Consider the following 11,453-nt stretch of genomic DNA (forward strand, 5'->3'; position numbering starts at 1 on the left):
TTTGCATAAACAACAGTTATAATTATACACATTTTACCTCTGTAATTGCGAACGGCAAAGTAAATTAAAACCATGTCTTTAATAATCCAAAAGCTTGCCTACCCCAGGTGCTTGTGTGCAACTTTCTTTGCTGTTTGTACCATCAGCTTTTAACTTTTGGATTATTAAAGACATGGTTTTAATTTACTTTGCCGTTCGCTCTCACAGTTTCTTTATGGTGAAGTTATTATTGCCTGCTTGAGCGAAACGGCACCCTGCCTAAGAAGTCCTCTACTTGTTTTAAGCTCCCGGTTGGTTACGGGATTTACCTCACTCTTTTGACTATCGTTGATGGGCCAACGGAACCTTCTGAATCCTCATTGGTTGACACGGTGATGACACTTGGGCAACACGCCCCCAGCAACAAAGTGCAGGATCTGATTGAACTACGCATAGGACGCCAGCGTGTATGCAACATGCCCCCTCGCCTGGTCGATTGGGAGTCCAGCGTCTCTCCGCTTTCCACCTGTCCCACGACCGCAGCCTGGTTCTACGGGAAAGTATATCAGGAGCCATTGGATTAACTACGGACTCAATCTTTCCAATAAGGCATAACCGTAAGTTACACGGACTCTATTTCTGGTGGTGAGACACCTAACATTCTTTTGGGTAAAGTGTACAAGCACTACAGAGTGAATTGAATTGAGGTAATTGCCCCTCCACCGGTGGACAGTCTATAAATTTAGACATTGTTCTCTTGAGCAGAGGATTTAATTCTGTCATTCGATCTCTCTCCCCACATTGCATCTTGTTGGTTTATTACCTCTGTAATTACCTTGTATCTAAACCTCAGCAGACTGCCCCCTTATTTCAGTTCTTTTGACAGACTTGCATTTTAGCCAATCAGAGCTGTCTCCATGGTAAATTCACGTGCATGAGCTCAATATTATCTATATGAAACACGTGAACTAATTCCCTCTAGTGGTGAAAAACTATCGAAAGGCATTTAGATTAGAGGCGGCCTTCAAGGTCTAAGAAATTAGCATATGAACCTCCTAGGTTTAGCTTTCAACTAAGAATACCAAGAGAACAAAGCAAAATTGGTGATAAAAGTAAATTGGAAAGTTGTTTAAAATTACATGCCCTATTTGAAACATGAAAGTTTTTTTTGGACTTGACTGTCCCTTTAACCGAGGTTGACTAATTAATATTTTTTTCATAGCAAAATAGATTCTACTGTTGACAAGTACCTGAGTGTGTTTTTAAGTTCGCAATCCTATTCTATAGAATTTATTAAATGTTAAGTTTTAACAACCACATTTCACACATGTGTTACAAGTTATTTGTTCTTTATTCAGTTTTTGGAAGCAGTTAGTTGTCTATTCCCTTTCCAGTTTTTGGGGACTACAAGACAAAGTTGTAACCCCAGAGTGCTATTTGTGTATTCTTAACACGAGTGGGTTCTCTAACCTCTTTTGTGTTTTTTTTGTGTACTATTAAACCCAATACACAGCACCGACTACCCGTAATATAAAAATAAACATATGAAAGTACTGCATAAAATTGGGATATAAAGGGTTTATTATAATTATGAAGAAGTGCGATTGGTAACTCTTTCTTTCTACAAATAAAAAACATGTAACCGCCCGCACGATGTATAACAAAAAAAAACACCTAACCTCCCACACAAAGTATTAACAAACACCTAAACCGAAAAACCCCAAATTGCAAAATAATACAGTAATTAACCCCTAATCCGCAAATAACATAATTAAAATATTAACCCCTCACACCGCAATAAACCTAATTAACCTATTAACCTCTAAACCGCCAACCCCCAACATCGCAATAAACCTAATTAACCTATTAACCCCTAAAACACCTGTGACTGTTAATTTTTCTTATATGCCAGTTGAAAATGAATATAAAAAAACACATTTTATTATGGTTCCAAAATAACTCTTGGTTTAATGCAGGAGACGTAAAATATCTAGAATAACTAACATATGTCAAGTGAAGATTCATAGCTATGGTTCCAAAAATAGGACCCTCCAAGGAAGATGACTTGCACGTAAATCGCATCTGTTAACAAATTTAATCTACTTCTGAAATTGATCAAGAGATTCAGGGGTAGATTTACATACTCTGGGCGGACATGATTCGCTATAGAGAATCATGTTCGCCCTGCATCGCTAAATGCAGAAAGCGACGCTGTCGGTATTTAACATAAGACCGCTGCTTATTAACTCGTCCGCCACCTCTGAGGTGGCGGACAGCAATCAACTCGATCGCAAGTGATCATGTTGATTGACACTCCTGAATCTGGAGGGGCAGCATTGTACAAGCAGGCGATCGTGTTGATTGACACTCCTGAATCTGGAGGGGCAGCATTGCACAAGCAGTAGTACTGCTTGTCAGTAGTACTTTTGTTTAAAGACCATTAAAATACATTCAATGTTTTCCTTAACTATACTATAATTGTGTTTGTAACGCGTCTGTTGGTGTCGCCAGTTGTGCACGCATCCTCAAAGGAATGTTGACTGCGTGAGGCAGCCAAAAGAATGTTGGCTTAAGCGGCAGCCAAAAGAATCCACGGTGGATTCCAAAAATGGCTGGCTGCAGTGTAAGCAAAACCGAAGCCTTAAAAAGCCTTAAAAAATCCGAAGTCTTAAAAAAAAAATGCAACCACCCGCACGAAATATCGAAAAAACATGTTACCACCTGCAATAAATAAATAAAAAACATGTATCCGCCCGCACAAAAAAAACCTAACCTCCCGCACAAAGTATTAACAAACACCTAAACCGTAAACCCCCACATCGCAAAATAATAAAGTAATTAATCCCTAATCATCAAATAACATAATTCAAATATTAACCCCTTAACCGCCAACCCCTCACATCTCAATAAACCCAATTAACCTATTAACCCCTAAACCAACAAACCCCCACATTGTAATAAACCTAATTAACCCATTAACCTCTAACCCGCCAACCCCAACATCCCAATACACCTAATTAATCTATTAACCCCTAAAATGCCTGTAACAGATACTGGCTAGCCCGACCGGGAACATGTCGCTATGTAGCGGAGAAAGTGATTATAGCGGAGCCCACCCAAATAACTAGACAGCGTAGTATTCGGGTGAAACAAAAGAACAACTTTATTGTGGAAACACACTGCTTATATACACAAACACATCTTGATAAGGAGTCTTATCAGACCCTCAGATCCCCCGCCATTCCTGCCCCTCCAGACAGGCTGGTGCCCCCCCATAGTAGTTATAGTCCCATAGAGTCCAAGAGATATGAAGGTGGTTATTCTGGGGTAATCCCGGGGGAGCGGTGGCACTTCCAGGTTGTGGGTGGAAAGCTCTCGGTCCCCAGAATCACAGTCCAAAATGCGACATGATCCGTTGTTGGGGACCGAAGCTAAAGGTGATCAAACGTACACCAGGAAAGCCATGGGAAGTAGGAGTTGTAGGGGAGTCCGAAACCCCAAGTTCCCAAGGGAGCTCCCTTCCGGCAATCACCCCACCTCTTGCCCTCCCTAGGGGGTACCAAAACCCAAAAGAGCGGAGCTCTGGGGTAAAGGGCTGCTGGAGGGACCTGGGGTATAAGTTAGCAGGTGTCCGGGATGATGCGACTGAGCAGCAGTTCCAGGGGCCCGGCAAGCTGGACAAGGTTTAGGTAGTGAGGGATCAGCTCTTCTGTGAGGAGGTACAGATCACAAAACAAATAAAACCAAATGTCTGGGAGATCACGAATGCTCTCAAAAGTCCAAATCCCGTGAGAGAATGGAGGGGGCTAGGTAATAGGGGGTGGAGGTTTACCCTTGACAGCCTGGTATCCATGACAATCTGTGACACCACCAAACCCCCACATTGCAATAAAACTAATTAAAGGGATATTGAACCCAAATTTTTTCTTTCGTGATTCAGATAGAGCATGCAATTTTAAGCGACTTTCTAATTTACTCCTATTATCAATTTTTCTTCGTTCTCTTGCTATTTTTATTTGAAAAAGAAGGCATCTAAGCTTTTTCTTGTTCAGACCTCTGCACAGCACTTTTTATTGGTGGATTAATTTATCCACCAATGAGCAAGGACAACCCAGGTTGTTCACCAAAAATGGGCGGGCGTCTAAACTTACATTCTTGCATTTCAAATAAAGATAGCAAGAGAATTAAGAAAATTTGATAATAGGAGTAAATTAGAAAGTTGCTTAAAATTTCATGCTCTATCTGAATCACAAAAGAAAAAATGTGGGTTCAGTGTCCCTTTAACCTATTAGCTCCTAAACCACCAACCCGCCAACAACGCAAATAACTAATTTAATTACTTAGCCCCCTAACATATCACCCCCTAAATTAACCCCAATACTAAGTTACATTTAAATAAAACCTTACATTAAATTACAAAAACAAAATCTAAAATAACAAAAAATAAAAAACTCTAATCCCTATAAAAATAAAAATGTCCCCCAAAATAAAACACCCCCTAAACTAAACTGCCAAAAAGCCCTTAAAGGGCCTTTTATAGGGCATTGCCCTATGTTAAACAGCTCTTTTATATTTAAAAAATACTAAATCACCCCTAACAGTAAACCCCCCACCTCCACCCACCAAACTGCCCAAAATTAAAAAAGCTAACACTAAAAAAACCTTATTACCCATTGCCCCTAAAGGTGCATTTGTATGGGCATTACCCTTAAAAGGGCATTCAGTTCTTTTCCAGCCCATTAAATCCCTAATCTTAAAAGTAAAAATAAAATAAAAAAAAAATCCTATCTTCATCGCTCAGGATGAAGATAGAAGATGATGGAGCCACCTGGAAGAAGACCTTCTCCACCGGACTTCAGGAACGGTGAGTACCTATTTGGGGCTTAGTGTTAGGATTTTTTTTTTTTAAGATTAGGGATTTAAAGGGACAATCAAGTCCAAACAAAACTTTCATGTTTTAAATAGGGCATGTGATTTTAAACAACTTCCCAATTTACCTTTATCACCAATTTTGCTATGTTTTCTTGGTATTCTTAGTTAAAAGCTAAACTTAGGAGGTTCATATGCTAATTTCTTAGACCTTGAAGACTGCCTCTAATCTGAATGCATTTTTACCACTAGAGGGCATTAGTTCATGTGTTTCATATAGATAACATTGAGCTCATGCACGTGAAGTGACCTAGGAGTAAGCACTGATTGGCTAAAAATGCAAGTCTGTCAAAAGAACGGAAATAAGGGGGCAGTCAGCAGAAGCTTAGATACAAGGTAATTACAGAGGTAAAAAATATATTATTATAACTGTGTTAATTATGCAAAACTGGGGAATGGGTAATAAAGGGATTATCTTTCTTTTTAAACAACAAAAATTCTGGTGTTGACTGTCCCTTTAATGTGCTGGAAAAGAGCTGATTACCCTTTTAAGGGCAATGCCCATACAAATGCCTTTTTTAGGGGCAAAGGGTAAGTTTAGGTTTTTCTAGTGTTAGTTTTTTTATTTTATGGGGTTTGGTGGGTGGGGGGGTTACTATTAGGGAGGATTTAGTATTTTTTAAATGTAAAAGAGCTGTTTAACTTAGGGCAATGCCCTACAAAAGCCCTTTTAAGGGATATTGGTAGTTTAGTATTAGATTTGGGAGTGTTTTTATTTTGGGGGGATTTTTTATTTTTATCGGGTTATTAGTTTAGGTTGAATTTTTTTATTTTGGATAGCTTTGTTTATTTGTTTCTGTAATTTTACATTTTTAATGTTTTGTAATTTTAGCCTTGGGAGTTGTAGTTTTTTTTAAATAGACTGCCCTCTGGCAGGCTTATCACCTAGTCTATTTAATAATCACATATCAGAGATCATACTGATATTCCATAACCTACCAAACATTCAATGTCCAGATAGTATAATGGTTAGGATTAGGTTTCCAGTTCAAGTGCATTTGACTCTTTTGAGTTATAAATAAAACTCAATGGCATTCAAAGCTTAAAAATATTTTTTAAACCAACATTTAAAGGGGCACAAAGTATTTTTTTCTTTGCTAAAAAATAGAATCTTAAAATATATTAGTTTTTTTTTTTAAATGAATATTCCTTTGTATTAGGAAAGAAAGAAACCATTTTGTTTATATGCTTGTGAGGTTTTTCACTGCCCATCGATAGAGTAGTGGTGGTTCTGCTTTTCAGCCAGTAAGCAATCAGTCCCTGGGGTTCATTTGCATACAGACACACACTCCCTCTTTACTTCAAAATAATATTTAAAAAGAAAATAACTTAAAGTTTGTTTACACATTTTACCATATTTTAAGTTATCAGTAAAAACTGGAAAATTCCTGGTTTATGTGCTCACTTATAAGTGGTTCACATAACTGATTTTCTAAAATTAAACTCACATTCTGTTTATGTTTATCTTTAAAATCTTACCACATGCTTCATCCCAAATTTTGCCGGATTGTCACAGGTTGGGAGCCTGTCTGCTGTCTCTTGTGTACAATTTATCCCTAGGGACTAATTGCTCATTGGCTGATAACTTTCATAGCTCGTTTGACAGAGAGTGTAAAACCAGAAAAAAATAACCTGCACATCAACCAAAAAAACTCTGATATTTTAAGAAGCAAAAAACTTTCAATATTATAAACTGTACAGAAAGCTCTAAATTTATATATAAATACAGTGCTTTTGTTGTAAAAAGAGATGCAGGAAAAAGGCTCCGGTACTCATTGATTATTGATTGATATATTGAGGAAAGCAAAGGGACAACGTTATTTACAATGCTTGATATATTCTGCAGCTCCCTCTTGTGAGTATTTAAATGATTATAACAAATATTAGTTGTTATGAGATGGCAGACGTGAGGGTACTCAGTACCGGTGAGGTGAGTAGCTCCACACAAAAAAAACAACCTCTTTATAAATATATATGTATGTTTGTATATACAGAGCGTCTCATTGATGGTTTAAAAGGTGGCCAAAAATGAGTCCTCCCCCTAACTGTACCCTGTGCACCCTTGATATTTAATTTTCTAGGCACCATTTTGCACCCCAAATTATAATGAATTGTATTAGCTTGATATTGACACATTTAACAAAAACAAGAATAAAAATGTCCTTAAAATAAATATTATGCACTGTTAATAAAATGAGATAAAATTATATTTGTTGTTACCTGAAGCTGCAGCTGCTGCCACAAGACCTGCAAAACAGAGGAGAAACATCAGCTTTATGCGCATTTCACCACCAACATCTCCCACCTAAAGCTCTCCAGTAAATGAGCGCTTCTTGTAGGTGAGAAGAGCAGGTGCCAGAGTCTGTATGATCACGTTACTGGCTGCTAACTATGGAGCTTGCATTGTTACTCATGTAACTCAATAGCCCAACACTATACTGAGTAGCAGAAACAAATGGTTTCACAGCATCAGCTCTGTCAGGTGAGTGATATGGAGCACTGGGCTGTAATCCTGTGCATCAGATCCTAAAGGGAACTCTTCCAGGTATTACCCCAGCAGGAACACTTACCCAGGGTAAGGAGAAGGGTGAGAACTACAGCTGGCAGGTGGCAAACGCTCATCCTGTTGGGTGCATCAGATCCTAAAGGGAACTCTTCCAGGTATTACCCCAGCAGGAACACTTACCCAGGGTAAGGAGAAGGGTGAGAACTACAGCTGGCAGGTGGCAAACGCTCATCCTGTTGGGTGCATCAGATCCTAAAGGGAACTCTTCCAGGTATTACCCCAGCAGGAACACTTACCCAGGGTAAGGAGAAGGGTGAGAACTACAGCTGGCAGGTGGCAAACGCTCATCCTGTTGGGTGCATCAGATACTAAAGGCAACTCTTCCAGGTATTACCCCAGCAGGAACACTTACCCAGGGTAAGGAGAAGGGTGAGAACTACAGCTGGCAGGTGGCAAACGCTCATCCTGTTGGGTGCATCAGATACTAAAGGCAACTCTTCCAGGTATTACCCCAGCAGGAACACTTACCCAGGGTAAGGAGAAGGGTGAGAACTACAGCTGGCAGGTGGCAAACGCTCATCCTGTTGGGTGCATCAGATACTAAAGGGAACTCTTCCAGGTATTACCCCAGCAGGAACATTTACCCAGGGTAAGGAGAAGGGTGAGAACTACAGCTGGCAGGTGGCAAACGCTCATCCTGTTGGATGCATCAGATCCTAAAGGGAACTCTTCCAGGTATTACCCCAGCAGGAACACTTACCCAGGGTAAGGAGAAGGGTGAGAACTACAGCTGGCAGGTGGCAAACGCTCATCCTGTTGGGTGCAGAGGTGTCTCTGTCCATTGTTCTCTTCTTGATGAATCTTGTTCTCCTCTTTGTTTGTCTATCTCCTTTCTTGCTCCCTTTTCTCTCTTTTTCCGTTTCTCTCACTCTCTCTATAATCTTCCTGTCTCTGTAAGTGCTTTGCACTCTGTAGTCTTTCACTCTGTTGTCTCTCTCTATTTTTTACTTTTTCACTGTCTCCATTTTTCCCTCTGTATTTATTGTTCCAAGTTTTGCTCTGTCTTTCTTTCTTTTTCTCTCTCTTTTTCTCACTTTCTCTCTCTCTCTCTCTCTCCCCCTCTCTCTCTCTTTCTCTCTCTCTCTCCCTCTTTCTCTCTCTCCCTCTTTCTCTCTCTCTTTTTCTCACTCTCTTTCTCTTTCTCCCTTCTCTTTCTCTTTCTCCCTTCTCTCTCTCTCTTTACCTCTCTCTCCCTTTTTCTCTCTCCCCTTTTTTTCTCTCTCTCTCTTTCTCCCTTCTCTCTCTCTCTCTCCTTTTTTCTCTCTTTTTCTCTCTCTCCTTTTCTCTCTATCTCTCTCTCTCCTTTTCTCTCTATCTCTTTCTCTCTCCTTTTCTCTCTATCTCTTTCTCTCTCCTTTTCTCTCTATCTCTTTCTCTCTCCTTTTCTCTCTATCTCTTTCTCTCTCCTTTTCTCTCTATCTCTTTCTCTCTCCTTTTCTCTCTATCTCTTTCTCTCTCCTTTTCTCTCGATCTCTTTCTCTCTCTTTTACGCTAGTGTCAGTCAGCAGATGTGTCATTGTCTTGATATATTCCTGGTTTCCTCTTCTCTAGTACCCTCAGGGTATTTCAGCTTCCTGTAAGCTAACAAGCACCTAGCTCTATTCTTCACTTGTTTGTAACACTAACCTTCCTAAACACAGAGAACCGGACAATATCTGCCTTAATTATTTTCTACAAAATCTATTCTGCATAAATGTCATTTAAAATGACACATTTGTTTAATTTGAGCTCTTTAGATACGGTAGACCTATAGCCAATTTAGAGCGAGTTATTACACAGTGAACCTCTACTTGGATAAAGAGCTTAGAATTTGCCAGTGCTGAGGACCTACACATTACTAAAGCATTGACTTATATGTTTACATTAATATATATGCATTGCATACATACATATGCACATGAAATCATAATAAGATGAGTAATTACAGATATATGGATCTAGAAAGTGCACCAATGACAAGAGGCACATATGTGCTGCCATTAATTAGCAGATAGTTCGCAGTAGTGCATTGGCGCTCCTGAGCATATCTAAGTATGCTTTTCAACAAAGCATAACATGAGAAGGAAGCAAATTAGGTAATAGAAGGAAATTTGAAAGTTGTTTCAAATTGTATGCTCTGTCTGACCCAGGAACGAAAAATTTGGATTGCACGCCCCTTTAAGCTTCTTACTTAAAGGGATAGGAGCCAATTTAACAAGCTCCGTAGGGAGCTTGAGGGCCCATGTTTCTGGCGAGTCTGAAGACAAGAAAACACAAGTTATGGAGCTGCGGTCTAAAGACCGCTGCTCCATAACCCTGTCCGCCTGCTCTGAGCAGGCGGACAGGAAACGCCGGAAATCAACCCGATCGAGTACGATCGGGTTGATTGACACCCCCTGCTGGCGGCCGATTGGCCGCGAGTCTGCAGGGGGCAGCGTTGCACCAGCAGCTCTTGTGAGCTGCTAATGCAATGCTGAATACGGAGAGCGTATTGCTCTCCGCATTCAGCGAGGTCTTGCGGACCTGATCCGCACTGTCGGATCAGGTCCGCAAGACCTTTGATAAATAGGGGCCTCTGAATCATGAAAGTTTAATTTTGATTAGTCTGTCCCTTTAAAGGATTACTTTCTGTTATAATTTTTAAGCCAAACAACTAACATATTAAAGTTAATAAACATTAATTAAAACCTACTGACCTATATTTTCTCCAAAACGAAGTTTCATAACGTTATAAAAGTTATATCTTTTATTCCCCGATGATGTCACATTATCCTGCCCACTATTTTCAGCACTGTGTGTTCAAAATACTTAAACCAATGAAATTGTGTTTAAAGCGCCATTTTGAAACCTAGGTATTGTAAACGGATTGGTACAGAGCAAAGGATACCCACGGAGTGGGTTTGGAAAACAATTAAATTTGCAGACAAGATTTCTGATATACGGTAGAGATATGTTAATGAAATGCTATTGATAAAAAACGTGTTTGGGGTAGTTAGTTAGTTACAGGCATAGAAAATATTTACTTACAGTGGCCCTTTAAGTATATTGTACCCTAAATCAGAGAAAGTTGCAACTGTCAGCTGTTTGTTTAAACACAACTGCATTAGATTGTCACAGAGTGTCACAAATAGCTGTCACATTTCAGGCACTTTATACGTCTGTGTGAACCACAGTAAGTTTCACCGTTATTATTTTAGAAACAGACAATGCTTCTCACATCTAAATAGCAATTCTAGTACCATAAAAACATAATATGATTTGCATTAAATTGTGATGCACTAAGTACCCTTATTGCCATACAGATATGCATAGCATCCTGTATGCCAATAACGTGCCACATGCTTCTGTAAATACAGCGCCATCACAATAGCTAAACAAACTAAGGGAAAACATTCAAAACAAATAGAATGACTGCCAGATATTTATTTAAGTAAAATGGAACTTTGTGTTCAGTTAAAACAAATAACCTAATTATCCAACAAGTTATCTAATTAGCAATACAATACAGCTCTGTATGTTACAGCTCTATGTGGTTTTAACTAAAAATAAATAGATATTCTCACGTAGGGTAACAGTGCATGTGTTGGTCATGTGATACCCAGGTATGAAGAATAGTTACTTATGTTCGGAAAATCCTCACATTACTCAGTAGTACGGTTACACTATACAACACAATTAGTAATTATAATTTAGTATTCATTATTATTAGTAATAGTACTTAATGTTATGTATCTATTTATTTCTAAAGCAAATGAGGGTCAAGTTAGAGCATACAGTTAGTAAAACCAGATATTCCTTGGAAACCAGGAAAAAATCTTAAAGGGACAGTTAAGTCAAAATTAAACTTCCATGATTCAGATAGGACATGTAATTTTAAACCACTTTCCAATTTACTTTTATCATCAAATTAGCTCTGTACTCTTGGTATTCTTAGTTCAAAGCTAAACCTAGGTAGGCTCATATGCTAACTTCTAAGCAGTAAAGGTTGTCTCTTATCTCA

The sequence above is a fragment of the Bombina bombina genome, chromosome 11 (assembly GCF_027579735.1).
Source record: "Bombina bombina isolate aBomBom1 chromosome 11, aBomBom1.pri, whole genome shotgun sequence".
In the NCBI taxonomy this organism is placed as follows: domain Eukaryota; kingdom Metazoa; phylum Chordata; class Amphibia; order Anura; family Bombinatoridae; genus Bombina; species Bombina bombina.